At 34.3% G+C, this 13,489-nt stretch overlaps 1 long non-coding RNA gene across 1 annotated transcript; it reads left to right on the top strand.

The window, feature by feature from the left end:
• Nucleotides 1–493: 493 nt before the first annotated feature.
• On the top strand, nucleotides 494–1,105 carry LOC141638503 (uncharacterized). Its single transcript, XR_012542098.1, has 2 exons — nucleotides 494–528; nucleotides 608–1,105. It is a non-coding gene; the product is annotated as an uncharacterized LOC141638503 (long non-coding RNA).
• The last annotated feature ends 12,384 nt before the right edge of the window (nucleotides 1,106–13,489 follow it).

Raw genomic sequence — 13,489 nt, 5'->3', positions numbered from 1 at the left:
CTCAAGCTTTTAACTTGTTTAATTTTCGAACAATATTCCAAAGATTCTGTCCAGGTTTAACAGACGGCTCACTCGGAGACATGCTGTATTTTCAAACATATCGCAACCCAGGCTTAATCATCGATGTTGTGCAGGGTATGTCTCTTTTTGGGCTTACCTATAAGATCAAGTCACTGGCCAAATAATTAAATGAGGAATACATATATATATTAGGACAGGTCTCACATGTATGACGGTCTCATACTACACTTGTTTTATTGATGTTTTGACATTTGACATGTTCATCGTCATGGGCGGATATAAGAGCCATGAATGGTGAGGTCAGTACACGCGCTCCTAGGAAAACAGGCATGATAATACTAGGGGGAGGGTTGCCAAAGCATCACATATGCAATGCAAACATGATGAGAAATGGGGCCGATTATGTTGTTTTTATCAACACCGCCCAAGAGTTTGATGGCGGTGATTCCGTGCTCACTGATGAGGTCGTTTCTGGGAAAAATCCGCGCATCTGCTAAGAGTGTTAAGGTTGGTCTTTTGCATAATAATATAATAATGGGAAGTTGTTGTACCCTTGTTTTACTGATCACTCTTCTCTTTCAACTAGGTGCATTGTGATGCCACTATCGCTTTCCCGTTACTAGTTGCTGAGACCTTTGCCTCTAAGCGAGAGAGGGAGAAAGAAAGACATTGAAGGCTCTGATGGGGACAAATTTTTCCCGTGACTAGTAATCTTTCTATGGAAATAGTATTGACGCTAACAAAGCAAATCTATTTTATCACGTGCAGAACTTGTAAAGGAAGGCTTTAATTCTATGGTGTGATTCATTGTCAAAGGCGGAGGCAAGAGGTCTACTAAGGCTCCCACTTTCTGGACTGTTAAGTCGTCTTAAGAGTGTTGTTGAACTTTTTTTATGCTTCAACTTTATGTCCGCAACATATATATTTGACAATTTCGCACCCTCTAATCTAAAACTATGAATTCACGGTGTTCCGTTAAAAAAGAAAATAATCTACATGTGGATACATCGAAAGGTATATTGTATATGATACAATACACCGTTTTGGTTTGACTCATGGTAGAGACATTTGGACAGATTTTACATGTGAGATGGTTTCATCTTTCCCACCATAAATCCAGAGCTTAGCCAGATTGCAAGATGCATTCTGGATATTTGGTACTTTAATTAGTTCTTGTGCTAACCGTTTCTATGGCTAGTTTGAAATATGTGATTATGAAAATGTTGGTTAATGGCATAATGAACGTCTTTTATAAAGTGTTTAAAATTAACTAACCTTACGCACCAAAAAAGTGTTTAAAATTAACTAACTTTACGCACCAAAAAAATAAAAAATAAAAATAAATAAATAAATTAACTAACCATATAGCTTCGCTAAATAGTGAACATATCTCATCTCAAATGTTAAATAATCTGAAAATCGATCGGATAATAAATCGCGAAAGTGACGATTAATTCCCATAACTTTGAGTAATTGTGAGATCAAACCCCATAATAAGTTTCAAATGTTGTGATTAGGCCCCATAACTTGAAGTTAAAGTGAAATTGAATCCAATTTTTTGATTTCCAATCAATATTGGACCAAAAAATCAATTTCATTCATTTATACAATTTATCATTCAATAAAAGTTGTTATACATTTATAAATTGTATGAAATTTATTACACATTTTGGGAAAAAAATAATATTTTAGTAAATTACATAAAATTTAGAATTTGTAAAGTAATTTCATATGTATATCAATTATATTAAAACTAGTGCAAATATTTAAAATATTCTATATAAACACTATGTTAATTAATAAATTATGATACGTGCATTTTATATAGTCTTTTTAGCCTATTTTATGCACGTATTTCTATGCTTTTATCGTGGTTTTATGCTACGAAATGCCCCGAATATGCTACTTTGGGTTATTTTGTCTTAATTGCAGGAATGAACCAGAAAGTAGCGAAATCAAGCCAATTACCGTCCGTTTAGCATGCATTTGGAGAAAGAGTAGGTTTGGAGCGGGAAATATTGCTGTCTTGGGATGCGTGAAGGTGTTTCGGGCACTAAAAGGACAAGTCAAAGTCAAACTAACGAGAATTGTAGCTGCTGAAGTCAAGACCCACCTGATCGAGTGATTTATTACTCGATCGAGTGGTTAGGATTCAATAATAAGTCGATCGAGTGGTCTGTTTACTCGATCGACCAGTTCTTCTTATGCATTTACTCGATCGAGGACATTCTAAGTCGATCGAGCGTGTTTTTGAGTCAAGTTCACTCGATCGAGTGATTTAGTTGGTCGATCGAGTAGCTTGACGACGGGTTGGGCTTTTAAGCTTTAACTCGTTAATTAGGTTTAATCCTACTCCTAATTTCTTATAAATAGGAGTTAGGGATGTCATTTGTAATCATCTCTCTTTACCCGGAGGCAGGGATCACGTTATTCTTCTCCCTACCTCTGCTACTGTTGCTTTTATTTCCGGATCAATAATTAGTATTAACTCTTTCTCTTCTTTTCTTACTGTTATTTATGTTTATTTCTTCTCCTTTATTTCTTGTTTCCCCCATTCCCATGTCTAGCTAATATCCCTTAGTATGTTAGGATTAGGGAAGCCGTGGTAGCAATGCTTTAATTGTATTAAATAGATTAGTCTTGCGATAGGAATTGTATTAGGCAATTTAATTGTTATCCGGTCAAATGAATGCATGCAGGAGACCAATAATTTTAGTTAACCCCGACCTAGATCGAAAGATTGGAAGGGAAGGCTTGCTTAATTAAAATAGGGTATTGCAGTGAGGGCGAAAGTTAAGCTGTTTACACTCTAGGGCGGTTTAAGGACCGAAAGGTGACGACCATAGCTCTTCTTATCAATAGTCTAATCGCCTTAATATTCCTGATATAATAGATCTGATAGCTGCCACGGTGGACCGACTTCTAGCATACTCCCTTTTCTTCTGTTAATTTCTCCCTTTTATTTCCCTTGCTTTAGTCTTTAGTTTAGTTAACACAATCAATTCAACCCCCATCGTGACATTAGACAGATAAATAGACAAATAGATAATAAACCGCCTCCCTGTGGAGATCGACCCTACTTACCGCTGACTTCTGTTAGTTGTACTTAGGTATTTTATTTTTGGTACGAAACGATAGTACCAAATTATTTAAATACTTTTAAAATATTAAAAATTATTTAATGTACAATGAGTAAATATAAAATGATTTAATGATATATTAATGTCAAAATTAAAAACAGGGTTGGATTTCACTTTTTGTCAAAGACTCAAAGTTATGGGGGCTAATTGTTATATGGCGATTTCTCATTTGTGACGGATACTATCCGTCACAAGCTTGTGACGGATAGTGGTCCTCTCACATAATTGCAAGTGGGAGGGCAAGTGGGACGAATATGGAGCGCTCCACTAACCCTCCCACTTGCATATTGTGAGAGGCTCACTATCCGTTACAAGCTTGTGACGGATAGTGGCCGTCACAAGCAAGACACTTTGTATTTATATTTGTAACTTATGGGGCTTAATCTCACAATTGCTCAAAATTATGGGTGCTAATCACCACTTTTGCGTAATAAGTTGATGAGCCAAACCACGACCCGCCAAATTATAATAATTACCTGGCCTGATAATCACCCGATCTAACAATGACTTGGCCCAACCAAAATCCTACCCAAACTCGACCCGGCCCCGACAAGTCCATCTAAATGACCCGGCTAGACAATGACTGCTTTTAGCTTCTTCTTTTTTTTTTTTAAGGTAAAAACCCGAAGGCTTTATTGAATTAACGACAAATCAAAAATTACAACATTGTTTGATCGGGGGTAAAACATCTGATCACAGAAATCTACCAACAACTCTAGGTGCAATATTAGCTAATGCATGCGTCACACAATTGTTAACGCGGCTAGTATGCGACCAAATAACAGAACTAAAGGAGTTACATAATACTAAAATATAGTCTAAAACTAACGAAAAAATACTCCTCCCTTTAGACTTCTTCCTTAATGCTTCGATGACTCGCATGCAATCGCTCTCAAATACGACCCTTTGTGCGCCTTCCTCAACGCTTCTTTAACTCCTTCAACGACAGCTGCCACTTCAGCTACATGAGGCTCCCACTCCCGAGTCCCAATCCTTCACATCCGAGACACCCCACGACACATTTCCCCTTCCATCACGGCACACTACGCCCAAACTCACACTCTCCCCTTCTTTAGCCCCCGCATCAACATTAACCTTCATGAACTCCAATGGTGGAACACCCCAGCCCTTCACCTCGCCAACCTCTTCATTCAATCTCTCATTCAGCATCCGTCTGCCCCGCATGAACCCTCCCTCCTCAATCTCCTTGACAATATCACTTGCTCTTCGAATAACACTAAAAGGATCCATCATCCTCAACTCTAAGATAACCTTGTTACGATGTTCCCACAACGCCCAACACCCCACCATAAACAGAACATGCTCCCACACCCCAACCCCTTCTCGCCATCCAGCCCAAGAACCTCCCACACCCGTTTAGCAACCACACAATCACGAAACAGATGAAGTCTCGACTCGAAACATGAATTGCACAAAGGACAAAAAAAGCACTAGCCTCGCACTTAAGAAACAATTTTCGCTCTTGTCGCCAAAGCTTCGCTGCACAACTGCCAAAACAAAAGCTTCACTCAGGACTAAACCGGAACCTTCCATTGCCTATTCCACAACCATTTTCCCTCTCCCAGTCCGACACACCACCCACTTCCAAAGCCCCTCTATCCCCCGCCAAACGACGATACGCCAATCTAACCGTATAGACCTCATCCTTCTCCGCATTCCAGTACCACTCATTAGGAGGTCGCTTCATACTAACCCGAATATTGGTGATTCGTTCTTGCTCGAACGGCAAAAACAAGGTAGCAATTAGATCGTCTTTCCAGCATCCATCATTATCCTCCAATAGCTCGTTGACCAACATATCTTCATATCCTTGCACCCGCGTAGATAAGACACACCCCGTCTGAGTCCTATGTATCCACGCATCATACCAAACCCTTGTAGATAACTCGTCTCCAATTTACTTTCTCAACCCGCCCTCTAGCACGCTTCTTGCCTCAAGGATGCTTCTCCAAGTGTAACTCGGGTTATTACCCAAACCAGCGGACATGAACTCGCCATTAGGGTAATATTTAGCTCACATTACCCTAGCCCATAAACTCTACCCCCGTCGTCAGTCTCTAAGCTTGCTTTCCAAGTAGTGGTAAATTAAAGAGCTGAAATTCCCGAACCCCCTTCGGTTGATATAATTTCCTCCATGCCACCCAACTTATGCCTCTCCGTCCCTCCTCATGACCCTACCAGAAACGAGAAATCATCGACCAGGTAGCCGTATGTAATACTCCGAATTTAATAATTATAAAATAATAATATATTATTGATACGAGTTATGTTGAGACGGAATAATATAATAATAATAATAACAACAACAACAACAACAACAACAACAACAACAACAACAACAACAACAACAATAATAATAAGGGTGTGGGAGCCCAGATTGTCTCTCGACTCCCCACAAATTTTATGTAAACTTTTATTTTTCTTTTAATGAAAGCTGCGCGCATCCTTTTATAATAATAATAATAATCTATCTATCTATCTATATATAATTATAATAGAGAAACCAGTGACATCACTATTACGTCACTGCTATACACGTGGCTTCTCCTCGCTAAATTTTTCCCCACTCACCACTCCCTCACTCAATAACCCTAATTAAAATTAAAATAATTATTATATTATATTATTACTGTATTTATTTTCACGGCCTCTTCTCTCTTCCTGCCAATGTATTCATACCACATAATTATTATACTCCCTCCTATTCTATATATTCTTCCCTATTTCCTAAAACGGATTATTCAAGTTTTCTTCCCCTTTCTTATTTTGGAAACGTTTACTCTTATTTTATTCATTTCTCTCTCCTATCACCAAACCCCACCCAACTCTTTTCCTCATATTTTATTACTTTCCTTAATGTTTTGGCCCCACCATTTCTTATTTAACTCATAATTATTCACCCCTCTCTCCAATTACCAAACCCCACCCAACTTTTTACTCTTATTTTATTTTTCTTCTTAATTTCCGTGCCCACAAACAAAGGAAAGAATACCTAGAACAATCCGTCTTGCTTGTGACGGAGATACCCGTCGCAAGCTTGCGACGGGTTGGATAGTGTCGTTTAAGTGCTAAATGGGTAGACAACCCGTACTGTGCACAACAGTAATTGTTTTCTCTTTTCTTCCCAACACCTCACTCTAGGATTAGACACTACTTCATTTTCTCTTTTCATTTTCTTCTGTCTTCATTTTCTTCTCTCTTCTTCTCTCTTCATTCAAGAAACTCATGATATAGTAGTCATCTTCATCCTCGGAACACAAAAAAAATTAGGGTTTTTTGATAACTGCTACCACGTATAATTCAGATTTTACCAATTGCTACCAAAGTAAAATTTCTTTAAAAACTGCTACCAATGTTGTTGGTTCGGATTAAAACTAACTACCAAATCAGGTTAGGAAGCAAATAGAAATGATCTCAGCCATCCATTTCCAATTCTCATCTTAAGTTCTATTTTTTCTTCCTTTAATGCCCTTACCCCCTCCCTTGTGTGTTTCTAATTCATTCTTCTTTCATTCATCTTAAATTTCACTAATTTCAATTCTCATTCTCACTCACTCTCACTTTTTTCAATTCATTTGACTTCATATTTCAACTTTTTCATCATCAATTTCACATAAATTTTCTATCTCATCTTTTTTCTTCCTCCATTTCATATACCCATAGTAAATTATCAAATTAGGGTTCTTAATTTTTTTCGTTTTCTAGATTTGTAGCAATGTCGAATGGGGCAATGGAATTGACAATAATTAATTGCCAACTCCTCACTTTACTTGCTCTTCAATCATTTTCTCACCTTGCTGCCTGCTGATATCCGTCTCCTTCTCTATTATGGAGTAACCTATTGCAGGTGAGGTGGGTAATATTGTTGCACATTGTTGCTGCAATATCTCTTCACTTATTGAGTTTCCGCTCTTACTTTTATGCTTATTCTACTCATGCAAACACCACTCTAGCTTAATGAAACCCCGTTGCACCCATTTCCAGATACGTAGCCATTGGGAATGAACCCTTCCTTAATAGTTGTGGGGTGCCAACGGAAAAGGGACGAATTTGGGGATTCTGGGATTGGAAAACATTGGGTTCTTCAGATTGGATTTAACTCTAATCAAGGATTTAGCTGATTTGGAGAATAAGGTTTAGACGATTTTAGGTTGCAAAATCCCCAATTTAATTGGGAGTAAAATGAGAAGTTTAAAGGATTGTGTTTAGGTTGATTAATGGGTGATGAGTGACGTAAATAAATTAAGTAGGTTAAAAGAGGGATAAGTTTGGGTAATGGGATGATATGAGTGAGGAGAGTGTAAAATATGGGTAGTATTGTCTTTTCATGCGTAAATAGGAGGTTCGTGGTCATTGGGTAGTTAGTTTTAATCCGAACCAACAACATTGGTAGTAGTTTTTAAAGAAATTTTACTTTGGTAGCAGTTGGTAAAATCTGAATTATATGTGGTAGCAGTTATCAAAAAACCCAAAAAATTACAAAGAAAACATCACTGGCAAAGAATACAAAAAAATAAGCAAACAAGGGAAATCAAGATCAAAGGTTCGAACATGCATTTTATTTGAATATTGAGAATGATTTTTCATTTTTGGTACATGCATACAAAAAAAAGTTAAATTTAGGGTTTATAAATTGAGATTTGTGAATATTTTCTGGATTTATAAATTTAGGGTAAAAAAAAGGAGCTAAATTTTGGGTATGATCGTTTTTTAGATTTTTGGAGTCTTGATAACTGTTTAGATTTACTTTTTATTTTGATTTGATGATTATTTATATTTTCGATTTGCATGTTTGCGATCCATTTAAGTCTTATTGATATAGTTTTGTGAAGTGTATTATGTAACCTATAAACTCTGAAAATGTTACCAAAATAAAATGATTTTATATTATGTTACAAATGGCATATCTCAACTTAATTTGGTAGGGTTCATTATGTTTATAAACTCGGACACTTTGTTACCACATGCTGTGGTGTTGTGTTTTATTTATTTATTATCAATTTGTTAATAAATTTCATGATTGTTACCATTTTAAGCTTGAATCTCAAATAAATTTTATCATTTTAGTAAATTTTTCCATTTTTTGTTTTGGTAAAGTTAATTTTCATTGCTTTTGTTGAATTTTTGTTGGTGATTGTTAGGAATGTTAGTTTGATTGTTACAATTTATAGTTCATTTTTCTAAGGTTTTGAATAAATCTGTCTTGTGAGTTGAAAATTTTGTCTCGTATATTGATTTTCCGGGTTTATTATTTGAATCTCTGGATTTGTTGTGTGTTTTCCTTGGTTTGTTGTTGGATTCTCTAACTTTATTGATATTTTCCTGGGTTTGTTGTTTAATTTTCTTGGTATTGAAATTTTTTGTCAACAAGCTAATAAAAGTAATTGAATGGTCTATATGTTGACATTTTTGGTATTCATGTTACCATTCATTATTATTAATGAATAGCAACATAAAGAAAATATATACTTACATGAAAAATTTATGTATGAGTCAGTAATTTGTCAATGAGTTTAAAAATGTAATTTGTTACAATTTTAATGATTGTCAAATTGATACCAAATGTTCTTTTAATAGTAACATATTGGACAACTGTATATACATTTTAATGAAAGTATATATGTAACCAGTTATGGGTTGTATGTTACTTGAGTGGTTCGATTGAAGTGGTCACATGTTAAACGAAGGTTGTTACATTTTCGTAGTGATGGGAAAAAGTTATGCATCTTCATCTAATTCGTGGAATTCAAGACATAAAAATACGGTTTTATGCAAACACAATATAGGTGCAGTCTTGAAGACAGTGAAGCATGGAGAACATGTAGGTAAAACGTTTTATGGGTGTTCTCTTTGGCCGGTATGTTATTTGATTACATTTGTTGTTTGTTAATATATTTTTGTAATTGAATTTAATTATATCTTGCATAATCATTTCCTTATTGTTCAACACTTGCAGTACAATGGTTGTGGCTTTTTTCAATTTGTTGATGTTATGACGGAAAGTGAAGACTTAGAGAAGAGAAACGACTTGCTAGAGAAAATGAAGAATCTGAAGATCAAAAATGAAAAGTTGAAGATGGTGGTTGTAGAATTAAATATTGAAATCATGAAACATAGGAAAAGCGGGAAATTAGTTATAGTTGCCTTGTTGGTTTCTTGGGTTTTATTTGCAGTTTGTTGTATGTTTAAGAATTAAGAAATATAAAACATTTGTTGACATATTGAGTATGTTTGTGAACATGTGTAATATGTTTCCAGATAGCAGATGTTTGTTTACATAAGTAGTTGAATGTAAGTGATCTGAAATGTTAACATATTTAAACCTAAAATGGTAACATATTGGATCATTACTTCACATGTTGTAATGTGTAATATATTAGCATTATACAACTCTATGTTTATATGCTTTTACAAAATATAATATTCCTTAAATTGGTAACATATTGCACCTGATGTTAACATCTTGTAAAAAGTAGTGTAACTAACTTAGTGATCATTTTATAATTTTCTGTTTGTAAAAAGTAGTGTAACTAACTTAGTGACAAAGTGTCCAATTCTATAAACATAATGAACCATATTAAACTATTCTCAACTAGCCTACTACCATTCCCATGTTTTCCTTCACATAAGCATACAAAGTATCTCTCGACTTCGGGTGTGCGAGGCTCGTTGACTCTGCTAGATGTTGCTTTCCTAATGCTGAAACCGACAGCCTGTGAGTGTTTCCGATACATCTCGTAAATAACTTCCCATTTTTCGGCTTTCATTTCCAATAGTGACTTTGAATAACCAATACCTACAGAAATTTACAGGGTGTCATTAGTCATAAAAGTATAGACATTGATGACATATAAAACAACATTTGCATATACATTATCTGACATACTTTAATTGACAGGTTGACATTAGTACGAAAAGTGCAAACATTAACACCAAAACATCAACAACATTTGCCTTTACATAATATGTTGTACAATATTTTACATGGTCACATTAGTACTAAAAGTAGAGACATTAATTAGATATATATCTACTGTGTCTTTTAATAATTTGTTGTACTACAGTTGACAAGGTGACATTAGGCTTGCAAGTATGAACATTAATTAGATATACAACATCATGTCTCTTTAATTAACATATTGTACTATATTTGACAGGGTCACATTAGCACTCAAAGTAGAGATAATAACTAGATTTACATAAACACCTGTCTTTTAATAATATGTTGTACTGTAATTGCCAGGGTGACATTAACACTCAAAGTAGAGACATTTATATGATATATACGATAATATCTGTCTTTGAATAATCTCTGACTCAAATTGTTGACAGGGTAACATCAACACAAAAAATATAAACTTTTACACATGCAAACTTATATTCAAACATGTGTACTACAATGAAAAACCTACACAACAATATCTGTCTTGGAATAATCTCTGACTAGAAATGTTGCCAGGTGACATTAACACAGAATATACAGACATTTACACATGCAAACTTATATTCAAACATGTATACTACAATGAAAACCTACACAACAATATTCAAGGTAACAATGATCAAACTTCATACTTCATGAGATGACAACAAAATACTCACTCATTAACAACATTCAAGATAACAATTACCAAAATCAAAATCTCCATCTTTTCGTTTGATTTGTGTTAAAATAATAATAATAATAATAATAATAATAATAATAATAATAATAATAATAATAATAATAATAATGAAATTTCAACTATAATCAACAAAAAAAATGAACAACAAACCATAAAATGGCCCAAAAACAACACCATATAAAATGAAATCAAAAGTTGAATATTGAAATTTAAAATACCTTTGTTGGGCTTATTTGCATGCATCGTTTTTCTATTATTCTTCTTATGTGGTATCTTTTTTGTTACGGTTTTTCTTGTATAAACATGGGGCAACCCATCCGCCATTTTATTTCTTACAATTTTTTTACAGTAATTTTTTTTACACATTTTGTGAATGTTCAAATGTGATTTTAAGAGATTTTGGGATGTAAAGAAAGAAAAATGAGATTGAAGATGGATGAGTGGACCGATTAACAATGAAATGAAGTAAAGTATGTAAGTGATGTGGGATGATGGGAGACAATTGCTTTAAATGCAATAGTGTAAAGACAAATAATTGGTATTAAATATTAGTGAAGTACATAGTGGGCCGCCTACCTCATTTTTTTTGTCTGCCACTTACACTTCTACCCGATCCATTTCCCATCAAATATGGTATGTATTCGACCCGTCGCAAGCTTGCGACGGATAGCTTCGTCACAAATGAGAATTTGTGTACCTAGAATTGGAGGGAGTATTATTACTGTATTTATTTTCACGGCCTCTTCTCTCTTCCTGCCAATGTATTCATACCACAATTCTCCATACATCTCTCTATACAACGAACAAAGATTATTTCCACTCTACTCTTGATCCTGGATTGAAGATATTGGTTTAGGTAATCCCCAATAGCCTTTAATTTGGTTTTGATTTTTTTTTTCTACATATTTTTACTTCGATTGATCAATTGGGCGTCCGTAGATTTTTTTTATGATATGTGATTTCTCTATTCTGGATGATTCATTGTGAAGGAACATAGTTGTCCATGAATTTGAATGTTTACTATGTGATCCTTGAACTTGGAAATCAAATTTGATACTCCTGTTCCAATTTCATTGCGATTTGTTTGTCCTCTCTTTGTTTCTTAAGGATTATATTCTTGTATTTCCCTTAAAAATTATTTAGAGAGTTTTTGGTAACAAGAATTTAATTTGAAATGCCTTATTTTCAATTTAGCAACATGAAATAAAGATTTGGAAATGAGGGTTTAAGAGGGTGGATTTCAAATGGGTTTATTTTAGCCTTAATTGTATGAAATCCAAATTCAAATCTAATAGGTCCAAACCTGAATTGGGGAATATAATTTTTATTCCCAAACACTGGCATTGACTGAAGGTAACAATCATGGTTTAAATTTCACGATTGATAGCCAAGCTCTTTAACATGTGCTCCATACTCCTTTTGTCTCAAGGATTTGTTTGTCTTTTTTTTTTTGGAAGGCAAACAAATAATTGGGAATGAGGGTTATAAGTATAACTTAACTCTTTAGATTTTAGGACCCTTATTGTATTTTAATGATTTTGTGAGCTACCATATTTATCTTAAGATGATAGTTGAGTCCCAACTATTATAAATATTCCTATTAAACTTAAACTTAACCAAGTTGTTTGATGACAAAGTGACTATAGTGTATAGATAAGTATCTGTGTTGTAAACCCTCCGCGATAAGTGTGATTGTGGTCTCATGTTTCGATAATTGATTATTCATTTCATATTTTCTGTATGACTTTCCAATTTAAGACTAAAATTTTCATGCTATTGAATTTTTGATGGATTATTTCAAGACGATGTGATATTGCCTTCAATCATTATCTTCTTTAGGGCATTTTACTCTACTAATCAAATTTATGAGATTTTATATTTTTCCATGACTTCAGTTATTGAATAAAAATTAAAGTTTGTGGAATCAGACATGAAGGTGTAAACATATTCCTTGCCATACGTATATTTAAAGACAAGGTAGCCTTAGAGCTTATCATGTGCCTACCGGGCAACCATCCTAATTACGTTTCTCATACTACAGGTTAGCTATACTTGCGAACACAAAATTAGTCTAGCTTACTTTATACCCAAAACAGGTTTTCGACTCAAGTACTTCATACTTACATCAGCCATTTTTGCTACAAAGTTTTCACTTAATTATTTGGATTTTTCCAAGGTAATTTGAAGTAAGTGCGTCTAAAAGGTAAAGATGGAAATGGATTTTTTGAGCAAACTTACATTAAATTTGAATAAATACTTTATTATAATGTTTTTGTTGCTTTGTAACGTCTGGTGATAAATTTGATTAATCGATATAAAATCTCAATTTTCCGAAAAAAAAAAAAGGAAACATGTCCGCCATCTCAACCTCTTGATGTCAAGAGGCTAAAAGGTTTTAAAATTCATTCACCAAAATTATTTTATACTCTCTCATGATATATTGATGTAAATATTTCCCTTCTTAGCATCTTAACATGTGTCTATTTAGCACATTTTAGAAAAACCCTTCTTTAAAGTTTAATAATAGATTTTGGGTTGAACCCTTGGGAGCTTTATTGTAATATGTTATATATTGGGGATTCTTGAGCAACACAAAATGTCATTATAGACGGCAACTATCCGTCTATAACTAAAGACATGCCAAGTAACATACCACATTACGCATAAGACAAACAACAACTT

Source organism: Silene latifolia, unplaced genomic scaffold (genome assembly GCF_048544455.1).
Source record: "Silene latifolia isolate original U9 population unplaced genomic scaffold, ASM4854445v1 scaffold_20.1, whole genome shotgun sequence".
Lineage (NCBI taxonomy): Eukaryota > Viridiplantae > Streptophyta > Magnoliopsida > Caryophyllales > Caryophyllaceae > Silene > Silene latifolia.
This window is presented reverse-complemented; position numbering and strand designations above follow the sequence as displayed.